This window comes from Capricornis sumatraensis, chromosome 2 (genome assembly GCF_032405125.1).
Source record: "Capricornis sumatraensis isolate serow.1 chromosome 2, serow.2, whole genome shotgun sequence".
NCBI lineage: Eukaryota > Metazoa > Chordata > Mammalia > Artiodactyla > Bovidae > Capricornis > Capricornis sumatraensis.
In genome coordinates this window covers 39,428,593-39,441,744 of record NC_091070.1, presented here as the reverse complement: position 1 = coordinate 39,441,744, position 13,152 = coordinate 39,428,593, and the positions used below count along the sequence as shown (strand labels likewise).

At 36.3% G+C, this 13,152-nt stretch overlaps 1 pseudogene; it reads left to right on the top strand.

Moving 5' to 3' along the window:
* The first annotated feature begins 574 nt into the window (after positions 1-574).
* LOC138096232 (voltage-dependent anion-selective channel protein 3 pseudogene) overlaps positions 575-13,152 on the top strand; it is a 43,613-nt pseudogene continuing 31,035 nt past the window's right edge.

The following is a 13,152-nucleotide window of genomic DNA, read 5'->3' as shown; positions in this document are numbered from 1 at the left end:
AGGTATAGACTACCTACTCTAGTATTCTTGGGCTTCCCTGGTGGCTCAACTGGTACAGAATCTGCCTGCACTGCAGAAACTGGGTTCGATCCTGGGTTGGGAAGATACCCTGGAGGAGGACAAGGCAACCCACTCCAGTATTCTTGCCTGGAGAATCCCATGGACAGAGGAGCCTGGCGGGCTACAGTCTATGGGGTTGCAAAGAGTCGGACATGACTCAGCAACTAAGCACAGCACAGAGTGACAGTTCTTGGAGAGTGTTGAGTGGTTATTTATTCAAAGTGAACTAGTTATTTACTATTACACTAGGTGCAAAAGAGAAATGCTAAAAACTGGCATTTCTTAAAATATTCATTTTCTTCCATTTTATTTTACTTGGAACACAGATAAAAGGCACATTTTAATTCAACTAGGAGTAATATTTAGTTATTAGTCTGTAAGAATGTTTGTATCTTAGAATTCTTTTCCCATTTCTGATTCTAAGAAATTTCATTGAGGAAAATATTTTTAGAGCTCAATATTTCTAAGTAAGAATTACCTGAATATATATAGAAATTAAAAAAAAAATACAGCAATGAGTGTTACCACACCTGGACTTGGATCTGCTTGCCTGCTGGCAGTAAGTCAGTCTACTGACACCAGGTTGTGGTAAAGGAAAGCACAGTGTTTACTGCAGGGTGCAGAGCAAGGAGAATGGACAGCTAATGTTCAAAAGACCCAGCATCCTAATGGCTTTCAGGGAAGGGTTTTTAAAAACTCAGTGTGAGGGAGAGGGCTTCAGGGCATATCATCAACCCGTGCTCAAGTCAACCAATTTTGTGTGACATCCTGGCATCAAGGTGAAGTTGCAAGTGTCATCAGTCTTCTGATTTCAACCCATCATGGCCCTACATGCCTTCAGTTAGCAGTTTTCACCTGGGCTAGGGGGCGGGTGGGTCTGCTTCATGTAAAAACAACTGAGGAAGTGTGTCAGTCCTTTATATCTTTCAGGGAACTGGGATTTCAGTGACTCTACTGTGTGGTTGGTTTATAGTCTAAATTTTAAACTCTTGAACCAGCTGTTTGAGACACAGAAGAGGCTTGGGAAAATAAAGCAAAAGCCTTCTACTTCAAAGGAAAGGGACACAGGGTTTTGTATATGGTTTCAATCCCTCCTTTCCCTTGATAGTTCTCAGTCTTGAGGGGAACAGATTTGTGACAAGAAAGGGAATATTTTTGGATAGAGGGGTTAATCATAAGCTCAGCAGACAAACTCAGTTTTAGGGGAACTTGATTTTATGAGAAGATCATCTGAACTTGAGAAAACATTGCAAATGTGAAAGGAAATCATTTGGTGCATTCATTTTAGTGATTTTTATAAATACATTTTATAAATTTTTGCCTTTCAGTTCAGTTCAATTGCTCAGTTGTGTCTGACTCTTTGTGACCTCATGGACTGCAGCACACCAGGCTTCCCTGTCCATCACCAGCTCCTGGAGCTTGCTCAAACTCATGTCCGTCAAGTTGGTGATGTCATCCAACCATCTTATCCTCTGTTGTCCCTTTCTCCTCCTGCCTTCAACTTTTCCCAGCATCAGGGTTTTTTCCAATAAGTCATTTCTTTGTGTGAGGTGGTCAAAGTATTGGAGCTTCAGCTTTAGCATCAGTCCTTCCAGTGAATATTCAAGGACTAATTTCCTTTAGGATGGACTGGTTGGATCTCCTTGCTATCCAAGGGACTCTCAAGAGTCTTCTCCACCATTACAATTCAAAAGCATCAGTTCTTTGGTGCTTAGCTTTCTTTATGGTCCAACCCACACATCCATACCTGACTACTGGGAAAAACCATAGCTTTGACTAGACAGACCTTTGTTGGCAAAGTAATGTCTCTGCTTTTCAATATGCTGTCTAGGTTGGTCATAGCTTTTCTTCCAAGGAGCAAGTGTCTTTTAATTTCATGGCTGCAATCACCATCTGCAGTGATTTTGGAGCCCAACAATATAAAGTCTGTCACTGATTCCATTGTTTCCCCATCTATTTGCCATGAAGTGATGGGACTGGATGCCATGAGTTTTAAGCCAGCTTTTTCACTCTCCTTTTTCACCTTCATCAAGCAGCTCTTAATTCTTCTTTGCTTTTTCCCATGAGGGTCATCTGCATATTTGAGGTTATTGGTATTTCTCCAGGCAATCTTGATTCTAGCTTGTGCTTCATCCAGTCTGGCATTTTTCATGATGTGCTCTGCATATAAGTTAAACAAGCAAGGTGACAGTATATAGTCTTAGAGTATTCCTTTCCCAATTTGAATCAGTCCATTGTTCCTTGTTCTTTTCTAATGGTTGCTTCTTGACCTACATGCAGGTTTCTCAGGAGGCAGGTAGGGTGGTCTGGTATTCCCATCTCTTTAAGAATTTTCCACAGTTTGTTGTGATACGCATTCAAAGGCTTTAGCGTAGTCAGTGAAGCAGAAGTAGATGTTTTTTCTGGAATTCTCTTGCTTTTTCTATGATCTAATGGATGTTGGCAATTTGATCTCTGGTTCTTCTGCCTTTTCTAAATCCAGCTTGAACATCTGGAAGTTCTCAGTTCACATAATGTTGAAGCCTAGTTTGGAGAATTCTTGCCTGTAGGGTGTTTTGTTATTGGAAAGGGCTGCATGCTCTTTCATTGACTGTTACTTACATTGGGATAATTAGGAATATTAAATCTGAGTTCATTGTCTTTATGTTTTCTCATGCAGGTTGAACATTGTGGCTGTAGCTGCTTTGCATTCATATTGGCTTAATAAGTACTAGTTGGAGTTTTATGAAAATACAGACTTATGCACTTTCTCTGATAAGAGACAGTTTTGGTTCCTGGTGGTTTTCTTTTGCCTACATTTATATAGCACTAATCTCATAAAGTCAAGCTTTAGACTAGCATGTTACTGATTTGCATATTAAACAAGCAATTACCTCTGAATTGCTTTCCTTTATGATATTCTCAGATGCAAATTCTTGAAAGAGAGAATGTGGTCAGAGTCTTATTTGATTTTGTTTGATAATCTTTTTGCCTCTTCTCGATTTAAGTTGACCTCACTTAATGGAAACTATGACAAAAGTAGTGAGAGCTTTTATAGTAGCACTGTTGTAACCTCTGGATATGGCGGCTCCGTGGACTTTATCTTTTTGTATGGGAAGCAGACAAGAGATTACTTGCCTACTACCCAAGCTCTGGTTTTGGATCCAGCGCTTCTGCATGTGTGTGTACAAATATATATATATACACATACACATATATACACACTCATTTGCTTCAATCATGTCTCTTTGTGACCCCATGGACCATAGCCCCCCAGGATCCTCTGTTCATAGGATTTTCCTAGCAAGAATACTTGCAGAAAATTCTGTACCCCTGAGTCACCAAGGAACTAATTGTTATTTGTATGTATCATGTGTATTTTGTGGGAGGGGTTAGGTAATGGAGAATGAAGAAGGAGTACAAGATTTAGGGAGATCACAGAAGTGTACATAATTCATGATGGGTTCACTGAACAACTATACCTATGAAATGCCAGCAACCTCATCTGATTCAGTCCTAACTGAATCCAAATACTTGTAGGTGGAGCATATCAGAGTCTTTTCTTTTCATTCTGAAGCCAGATGACTCAAGTACCATATCTGAAAATACCTGTTTTTTGGTCATGCCACTTTTACTTACAAAGCACTTCTGCTTCCTCACCTAGAGTATAGATGAGACATTCTATTTTACATGTCTCTCTTGTCAAATTATTGTCACATTTAGAAAACAACTAAAATCACATAAGATAATTCATAATATACTTTAAGTGCTAAATAACTTGCTATGTAAATAGCAATCCCTCTTTTCGTTATTCTCACTGTTATAATCTATGAAAAAAGTGAAAGTGTTAGTCACTCAGTCATGTTTGACTCTTTGTGACTCCATTGACTATTGTCTGCCAGTCTCCTCTGTCCATGGGATTTCCCAGGCAAGAATATTGGATTGGCTTGGCATTCCTTTCTCCAGGGTACCTTCCTAACACAGGGATCCAAATCCTGGTCTCCCAATTGCAGGCAGATATTTTTACCATCTGAGCCACCAGAGAAGCCAATTTCACTTAAGTGATTTTTATAGTAATAATTTTCCCTTTGAATACTACATGCTTATCATTTAAAAAATTTGAACAGTATCCAAAAGGTGCAAAGAAGAAACAAGCATATTATCCAAAATTGCCAGATATAATCGTGTTAAGTGTCAAAGTTCATTTTTGGTGATTTTTCTGTTTCCTGTTAGTAGCTTTTGATATTGTTTAAATTTTAAAAATAATACGCATGTACTATCATTATAAGGCTTCTCTGATGGCTCAGTAGTCAAGAATCCGCCTGCTAATAGAGGAGATACAGATTCAATCCCTGGGTCAGGAAGACCTCCTGGAGGAGGAAATGGCAACCCACTCCAGTATTCTTCCTGGGAAAAATCCCAAGGACAGAGAAGCCTGGCAGGCTACAGTCCATAGGGTCGCAATGCACTGGACTTGACCGAGTACACATGTGTGCATGCGTGCGCATGCATGCACACACACACACACACAACTATCATTATAAAAACTATAAAATTGTATCTGGTTCAAATTTCATATATCCTAAAAATTTGAATGGATTGATGTGTGTGTGTGTGTGTGTGTGTGTGTGTATGAAAGATAGACATATACAGGTAACAAAAGATAAGAGATATTTCTGAGAATCTATTTTAGGTAAAAGTAGTACATTTATTTCCTTTAGTGCATTGTTTCCTATAAAATTCACATTTTCATTAAGAGAAGATAAATCAAATGATTGAGTCATGATGGTCTGTTAAATTTTAATTATATTTGGTGGTGTCAGTAGTAATGAACATGCTTACTAATGCAGTTAGATGTAAGAGACTCAGGTTTGATCCCTGGGTTGGGAAGATTCCCTAGATCTTGCCTGGAGAATCCCATGGACAGAGGAGCCTGGTAGACCACAGTCTATAGGGTCACAAAGAGTCGGACACAACTGAAGCAACTTAGTTGCATGTGCACACACACACACACATACATATATATAGCAAAAACTTAAAAGTACTCAAAATCTATCCTATTAAAGGAACTATCACAAAACAAATACCTCAATAACTATTAAAAACATTTTCTGCAAAATAGACCATTACTTCTTACTTTGTTTTCAAAGGTATCCACTGTTCAAAGTATCCTTTCGTTGGTGCTGTGAAATTTATATATCTACTATGTGGCAGGCTGAGAATGGCTCCCAAAGATATGCTCACATCTTAATCCCTGTAAAGTTTATTTGAGAAAAAAGTGTCTTTACAAATGTAATTATTTAAGGATTTTGAGATGAGATTGTCCTGGGTTGTCTTGGTGGTCTTTAAATGTCATCACAAGTTTTTTTTTAATAAAAGAAGGCAGGGGGCAATGTGACAGTGAAAGCAAAGAGATTTGAAAGTGTGATGCTGCTGGTTTTGAAAATGTTATATAGGGCCACTCATCAAGGAATGTAACTTGATAGGCTGGAAGAGGTGATGAACAGATTATCTTCTAGAGTCTCCATAGGGAGTGCAGCTCTATGAAACTGGGCTAAGGAAACTGACATTAGACTTCCAGCTTCATCTAGCCTGAGCTATGAAAGAATAAATTTCTGTGTTTTAAGCTACTAAATTTATTGTAATTTTTTAGAAGAACCACAGTAAAGTAGTACAGAGTCCTTTTTTTTTAATCAGTGAAGTTGCATGCTATTCTAATTTGTTGATTTTTGTTGTTGTATAGTATTCAATATGGAGTTTTAAATTTTTTCCTACCTTTTCTTTTTAAGGCAAATAATGCTGCTGTGAATATCTGAGTATATATGTACATGTCTTATAGTGTAAATGTGTAAGTGAGTAGCTCACACATTTATTTTCTTCCCAACATTGTTTGAGAATTATTGTTCTATATCTTAATTAATAGTTATTCTTGTTAGTATTTTAATACAAGTTAGTCTGGTATGTGTACAGTGGTATCTCTTTATAGTTTCAATTGAATTTCCCTAATGAATAGTGAACAATTTTTGTCTATATTGGATATACCAGGACCAATACGAGGATGAGTCAAGAGAAGCATGTAGGTACACAACATAGGAATGGAATTATTTTTTCTCCTTTCTTTTCCTATTTTTGGTGCATTATTTCTAATTTGCAAGCAAAAAACACATAACTTATAATAAATAACATATTGTTCTTTCTCCTTTTTTCCCACTTTGTTGCACCTTAGATGTACATTTAAAGCTAAATCCATATCTGTATCTATGATAAAAGTGTTCAGTATTGGAAGAATAGGTACTTTAAACGTTAGCAGCAGCAGCAGCAGGCACTTTAATGTTATTCAACCCTCTAATCCTTCGTGAAGAGGAACTAAAAAGCCTCTTGATGAAAGTAAAAGACGAGAGTGAAAAAGTTGGCTTAAAGCTCAACATTCAGAAAACGAAGATCATGGCATCCGGTCTCATCACTCCATGGGAAATAGATGGAGAAACAGTGGAAACAGTGTCAGACTTTGTTTTTTTGGGCTCCCAAATCACTGCAGATGGTGACTGCAGCCATGAAATTAAAAGAAGCTTACTCCTTGGAAGAAAAGTTATGAGCAACCTAGATAGCATATTCAAAAGCAGAGACATTACTTTGCCAACTAAGGTCCGTCTAGTCAAGGCTATGGTTTTTCCTGTGGTCATGTATGGATGTGAGAGTTGGACTGTGAAGAAGGCTGAGCACCGAAGAATTGATGCTTTTGAACTGTGGTGTTGGAGAAGACTCTTGAGAGTCCCTTGGACTGCAAGGAGATCCAACCAGTCCATTCTGAAGGAGATTAGCCCTGGGATTTCTTTGGAAGGAATGATGCTAAAGCTGAAACTCCAGTACTTTGGCCACCTCATGCGAAGAGTTGACTCATTGGAAAAGACTCTGATGCTGGGAGGGATTGGGGGCAGGAGGAGAAGGGGACGACCGAGGATGAGATGGCTGGATGGCATCACGGACTCAATGGACGTGAGTCTGAGTGAACTCCGGGAGATGGTGATGGACAGGGAGGCCTGGTGTTCTGCGATTCATGGGTTTGCAAAGAGTCGGACACGACTGAGCGACTGAACTGAACTGTACTGAATCCTTCAGTATGGTCTATTTTGTTTGTGGATCTGATTAATTTTTTCAGTACTCTTTCATAGTTTTCAGTGTAGAGGTCTTAAACATCTTTTGTTGATGTTGTGTATAATTATATAATTTTGTTGTTCTTTAAATGACATTTTAAAAATTTCCTTTTCCAATTGCCTATGTATAGGTAAGCAATTTTTACTTTTTGTGCATTTGTCATAATTTCAGCTACCATTTTAAACTTATTTTTACTTCTGATTTTAGTTAATTTTGGATTTTCTTTGCACATAGCCAGGTCCTCTTAAAATATTTACATTTTCTTTGTAGTCTTTATAAATGTAAATTCTTTTTATTGTCTAAATTCTTTTTATTTTATTCTTTTATTTACATTCTTTAAATGTAAATTCTTATTTATTGCACTCACTGGGACCACTAGAATATCTTTGGTAAATTTTTTGCTTTCTATAAAATCTGTATAATGTTCTTTCTCATTTGTTGATAAACTGTGTTCTTTCTCTTTGTCTCCCTGTCTTTTTTTCCTCTTTCTGAAATAACTTAAATACATTATTATTCAAGAATTATAAAGGGTTTAATGATTTTTCAAGGAGAAACTTTTCCTCTTAATTTTTAAAAATTGTATGTCTTTTTTCCTCCTAGTGATTTCTTTTCTTTCATATCTTCACATGTGCCTATTTATTTCTATTTGTTTTGAGTACTAGGCCTTGAAAATAATTTGAAGTTGAGAAAAATATTAACTTTCCTTAGAGTAATTAAATTTACTCTACAGGAAGTTAAGGGCACTAGCATTTCAGTGTTATTTTAATGCAACTATAGAAGTACACGATCTAGAAACTGATCTTGTGTACCTGTGTAGGCTGGTGTTTCTAGAATGTGATTCTGGCCCCAAATCAAAGCTTTGAGGGCCGTTTACTCTTTACCCCATGCTCACAAACACACAAAAATATATATATTTGGCTGTCAAGATACTCACCAGTTTCACAGTCTATTTAATGACGCTGTAGAATTAGCAGAAATCTGAAACTGAAAGGAAGTTCTTAATGTCAAGCTCACTTTCTATTGGATCTTACTTTTGTAATCCTTCATGTTTACACGTATTGTCATGAGGAAAATTTTCTTTAGCTGGTATCAATGAAGTCTGTTATTAATGGTAATAGAAGTCCTGGTGGTTCCTCTTTTAACTTCAGATTTCACTTTTAGATAGTATAAACTTATGTATTGTTATAAGAGATTATTTAGCACTCTTCCAGCTTTTTTTTTTTTTAAACTTTCTTTATGTAACCTGTAGAATTTTGTGCCTTGCATTATTTTTATTTCTCTGATTCTGGGAAAGATTGAAGGCAGGAGGAGAAGGGGACAACAGAGGATGAGATGGTTGGATGACATCACCAACTCAATGGACATGAGTTTGAGTAGGCTCCGGGAGTTGGGTGATGGACAGGGAGCCTGGCGTGCTGCAGTCCATGGAGTTACAAAGAGTTGGACACAACTGAGCAACTGAACTGAAACAGTGACAACCATTGAAAGACCGCTGCCTTACCATCAGTGATTGCAATATAGGATCCTCTGAGAGACATTCTAATTTCAAATCTGTTAAAACCTAAAAGGGCATAGTTAGTTATTAAACATGGTAATTATCTGAGTTTATAATGTGCCTAATCTTTGACTCAGCCTTTTTACCTATTATCTCTAGCAGATACTTTTGGTTATCTGACAGGATTGGTAACAGTATCTTGCCAAGCCATGTGGAAGCCTGAAGCAAAAGGAAAAATCAGTAATATTGATTGTGTCTTTAAAAAAAATTGCTATGTTGCTTATCATAGATTTTTAAAAAATGAACTTCGATTTAATAAAATATTACATTAAAATACTGTTTACTTTGAGTGCTTAGGTTTTTTGGCACCACGCCTGTGGCAAGGGCCTCACTGGCCCACTCTAGATCAGGGTCTGCACAAGACCTAGGCATTTTACATTTATATCCACTTAGGAGCATTTAACCAACAGATGAGACCTTGACCTTCTATGTTTCTCTGTAGCTTATTACAAAGAAATATTATATTACAAAGACATGGTAAGAGATACTGGGAGAGGGCTAAATTTTCATGTGTAGTAGTTCCAGAAAGATATATATAATATATAAGATATATAATCCTGACTGAATTACAGAATTTAGAGATTCCTTATTTCACTGCTATATTTATTCTTTGTCCTCTCCAGTTTGTTGCCCTTCCAGAGAGCCAGATAATGGGCATTGGTATTAGACAAATATGGATAGAAATTCCACTTAATATGACCTTGGATGAGTTACTTTACTTGTCTGAGTCTCAGTTTTCTTGTCTGTAACATGAGAGTGATTTTCAGCTTATGAGGTTCTTGTGTGAATAAATAACATGTACAGAAAAATCCATCACAAGCCTAGTCCTTAATGTAAGCAATAAATATCATTTCTCTATTCTGCTCTTTCGCTTCCTACTCAACTTGGTACAATATGGTACATGCAGTGTATTATTCCGTTCTATCATATAGAACTGAAAAAAAATTCAAATGCTTCTACTACTGTCTTTTATTGCTGTGATCATAAAGTGTTATATAGACCTCAATGATAGAATTTCTTCATTTGGAGTTGGTTCAGTTATATATAAAAACAGTTTAATACTTCAAACATAGCAAGAGGACGGAGTTGGTTTGTTATGTATAACAGAAGGAGAGAAATAATCAATAGAACTATTAAACCCACTCTAACTCCTGATCTAAACCCTAATATTCAGTTAATTTATTATGGTGATGCACAAGTTTAGGAATTCATATTGCTGTTTCTAAAATCTTCATGTGTTTTTAGTTGTGGAAAGAGAAACAAAGGAAAAAGAGAAAACTTATTTATTTTACTCCCTAAGCTCGTTCTCACTCTGTGGGGGTATAAAAAGATATTTACATAGAATAACAAAACCATCAGTAACTTCATCTTAAATAAACTTCAGCAAACCATGTTCTAATATTTGTGTAACAAAATATAAACCTCACTTCTTGAATTATTTTGAAATTACATAAGCTTTTGTTTAAAATTTTAGTGATATTACTGATATATCAAATAAATATAATTAATATCAAAACTTGGAAAATTGACACTGAGTCTCAGATACCCTGTGTAGAAACCCAGCCTTATAGTAAAAAAATTAACTGGCCATGATTATTTAAAATTGTTTGCAAGTAAAACAATACTATCTGAAAAGGAATTACTAACAAATGTAAAGAATGATATTTGAATTAAGAACTAAAAATCTGAAGGACAAATGTGTTTAAATCTTTGCTTCAAAGTAAAAAAAAAACATCAGAAATTTTGTAGTTTTCTTTATCTTATTCAGGTTTACTTGCAATAGAATATGAATATTCATATGTAGATAGGTTAAGTCAGTACTAACATGCAAAGAATCTCTTCTGTGGATTTTATTTCAATTACATCAGTTCTGTTCTGAATTAAAATATATAATTAAAACCAATAAACTGGCATATCTTTCTACAACTACCATTTTAAAAAATGGTAAATAGCAAACATGTTCAAAAATAAACCATCATTTAATGTTTCATCAAGAAAATGTTTCTTCATTAAAGAACTTTGTGGCCTAAACTTGTGATAGTGCTGTCATGTCCGACTCTGCAGCCTCATAGACTGTTGCCTGCCAGGCTCCTCTGTCCATGGGATTTCCCAGGCAAGAATACTGGAGTGAGTTGCCACTTCCTTTTCCAGTGGATCTTCCTGACCCAGGGATTGAACCTGTGTCTCTCACATCTCCTGCACTGGGACTGTCACCATGGATAGTGATATAAACTTGGGGGTACTGACATGCTTAAGGAGGCAAGGTACATGTACACACACATGCCAGTCTTTGTGCCAGTGTGATTGTATCCATTTATTCCTGTTCTCTGATACATCTATCATGCAATCAATTTCTACATTTATTATATCAGTTCAGTTCAATTCAGTCACTCAGTCGTGTCCAACTCTTTGCCACCCCATGAATCGCAGCACACCTGGCCTTCCTGTCCATCACCAACTCCTGGAGTTTACCCAAACTCACGTGCATTGAGTCAGTGATGCCATCCAACTATCTCATCCTCTGTCGTCCCCTCCTCCTCCTGCCCCCAATCCCTCTCAGCATCAGGGTCTTTTCCAATGAGTCAACTCTTCACATCAGGTGGCCAAAGTACTGGAGTTTCAGTCTCAGCATTAGTCCTTGCAATGAACACCCAGGACTGGTCTCCTTTAGGATGGACTGGTTGGATCTCTTCGAAGTCCAAGGGACTCTCAAGAGTCTTCTCCAACACCACAGTTCAAAGGCATCAATTCTTCAGCTCAGCTTTCTTCACAGTCCAACTCTCACATCCATACATGACCACTGGAAAAACTGACTAGACGCCTTGACTGGACGGACCTTTGTTGGCAAAATAATATCTCTGCTTTTTAATATGCTATCTAGGTTGGTAATAACTTTCCTTCCAAGGAGTAAGCGTCTTTTGATTTCATGGCTGCAATCACCATCTGCAGCGATTTTGGATCCCCCCAAAATAAAGACTGCCACTGTTTCCACTGTTTCCGCATCTATTTGCCATGAAGTGATGGGACCAGATGCCATGATCTTTGTTTTCTGAATGTTGAGTTTTAAGCCAACTTTTTCACTCTCCTCTTTCACTTTCATCAAGAGGCTTTTGAGTTCCTCTTCACTTTCTGCCATAAGGATGGTGTCATCTGCATGTCTGAGGTTATTGATATTTCTCCTGGCAAATTTGATTCCAGCTTTTGCTTCTTCCAGCCCAGTGTTTCTCATGATGTGCTTTGCATATATACCACACAATACATTAATATTTTTTTAATTGAACGGTCATGTTTTTAAATAAATTATGAAACTATATCTTTTAAAATTTATCCACATAGCTCTCATTTCTGATACTCTTTGTATCTTTAGTATATTTGAGTTTACATTTTTTATCATTACTCTTCTTATACAAAGATCTTGTTAAAAATATTTCTTCTAGTGCTGTTCCATTGGTAACAAATTTTCTTACCTTTTATTTTAACCCAAAAATCTTTAATTTTGCCTTTTCTTTTGAAGATTCTTTTTGCTGGGTGTGTAATTCTGAAATGATACTTCTTTTCAGTGCTTAAAATATTTTTTCAGTTGTTATCTGGCATAAATTTATTCTGATGAGAAGTTAGTAGTATTCTTTATTATCATTCACTTTTATATTATGTGTCTTCCCAGCTGGATATATTTACAATATAAAATTCTCATTTCTCTCCTGATATTCCTTATATCTTCTTTCTCTTTCTTTCTTTTTTTTTACTTTAAATCTTTGCCATATTTTAACATTTAATATGAGCTTGTCTTCTATTGATAATGTTCTGTTTATCTACAGGTCTACTTCTATAGCTTATTTGTTCTGATTATGTTACAGTTTCCTCTTTTTTGTTTTTTTCTTTGTTTAATAACTTTTAAAATTTGCTGCTTGATATTTTTCAGGCTATGTTATTGAATGTCTTGATCTTTGTTTTCTATGAAATTGTGTTGAATTTTTTTCTGAGCAGGTAGTTTACTATCAGGTAAACGATTCAGTTATACTTGATTTCAAGCTTTCTAAAACTTAGATCGTTTCTTTTGATAGGGCTAGATTGTCCCTAATTATGCATTACTCTTCTGAATTCTTAAACACCTGAGGATGTTTAGTGAGGTCTTTTCACTTTGACTAGTTGAAACTTGAATATTGCCCAACATTGTATAGCCTCTCAGTTAATTGGTGTTCAGTAAATATTTTCTCTCTGGCCTTGTGAAATCTTACTCAGTGTCCATACAATTTAGTATTGAGTCGAAAACTCAAGAAGAGTCATATGTATGGTTTTGGATTTCCTCCTTGCTGCAGCTCCTTTCTCTCTGGGACCTTGCTCATATTCATAAATTCCATTCATCTCAGCTTCATCCTATAATCTATTTCCCTATCTAGAAA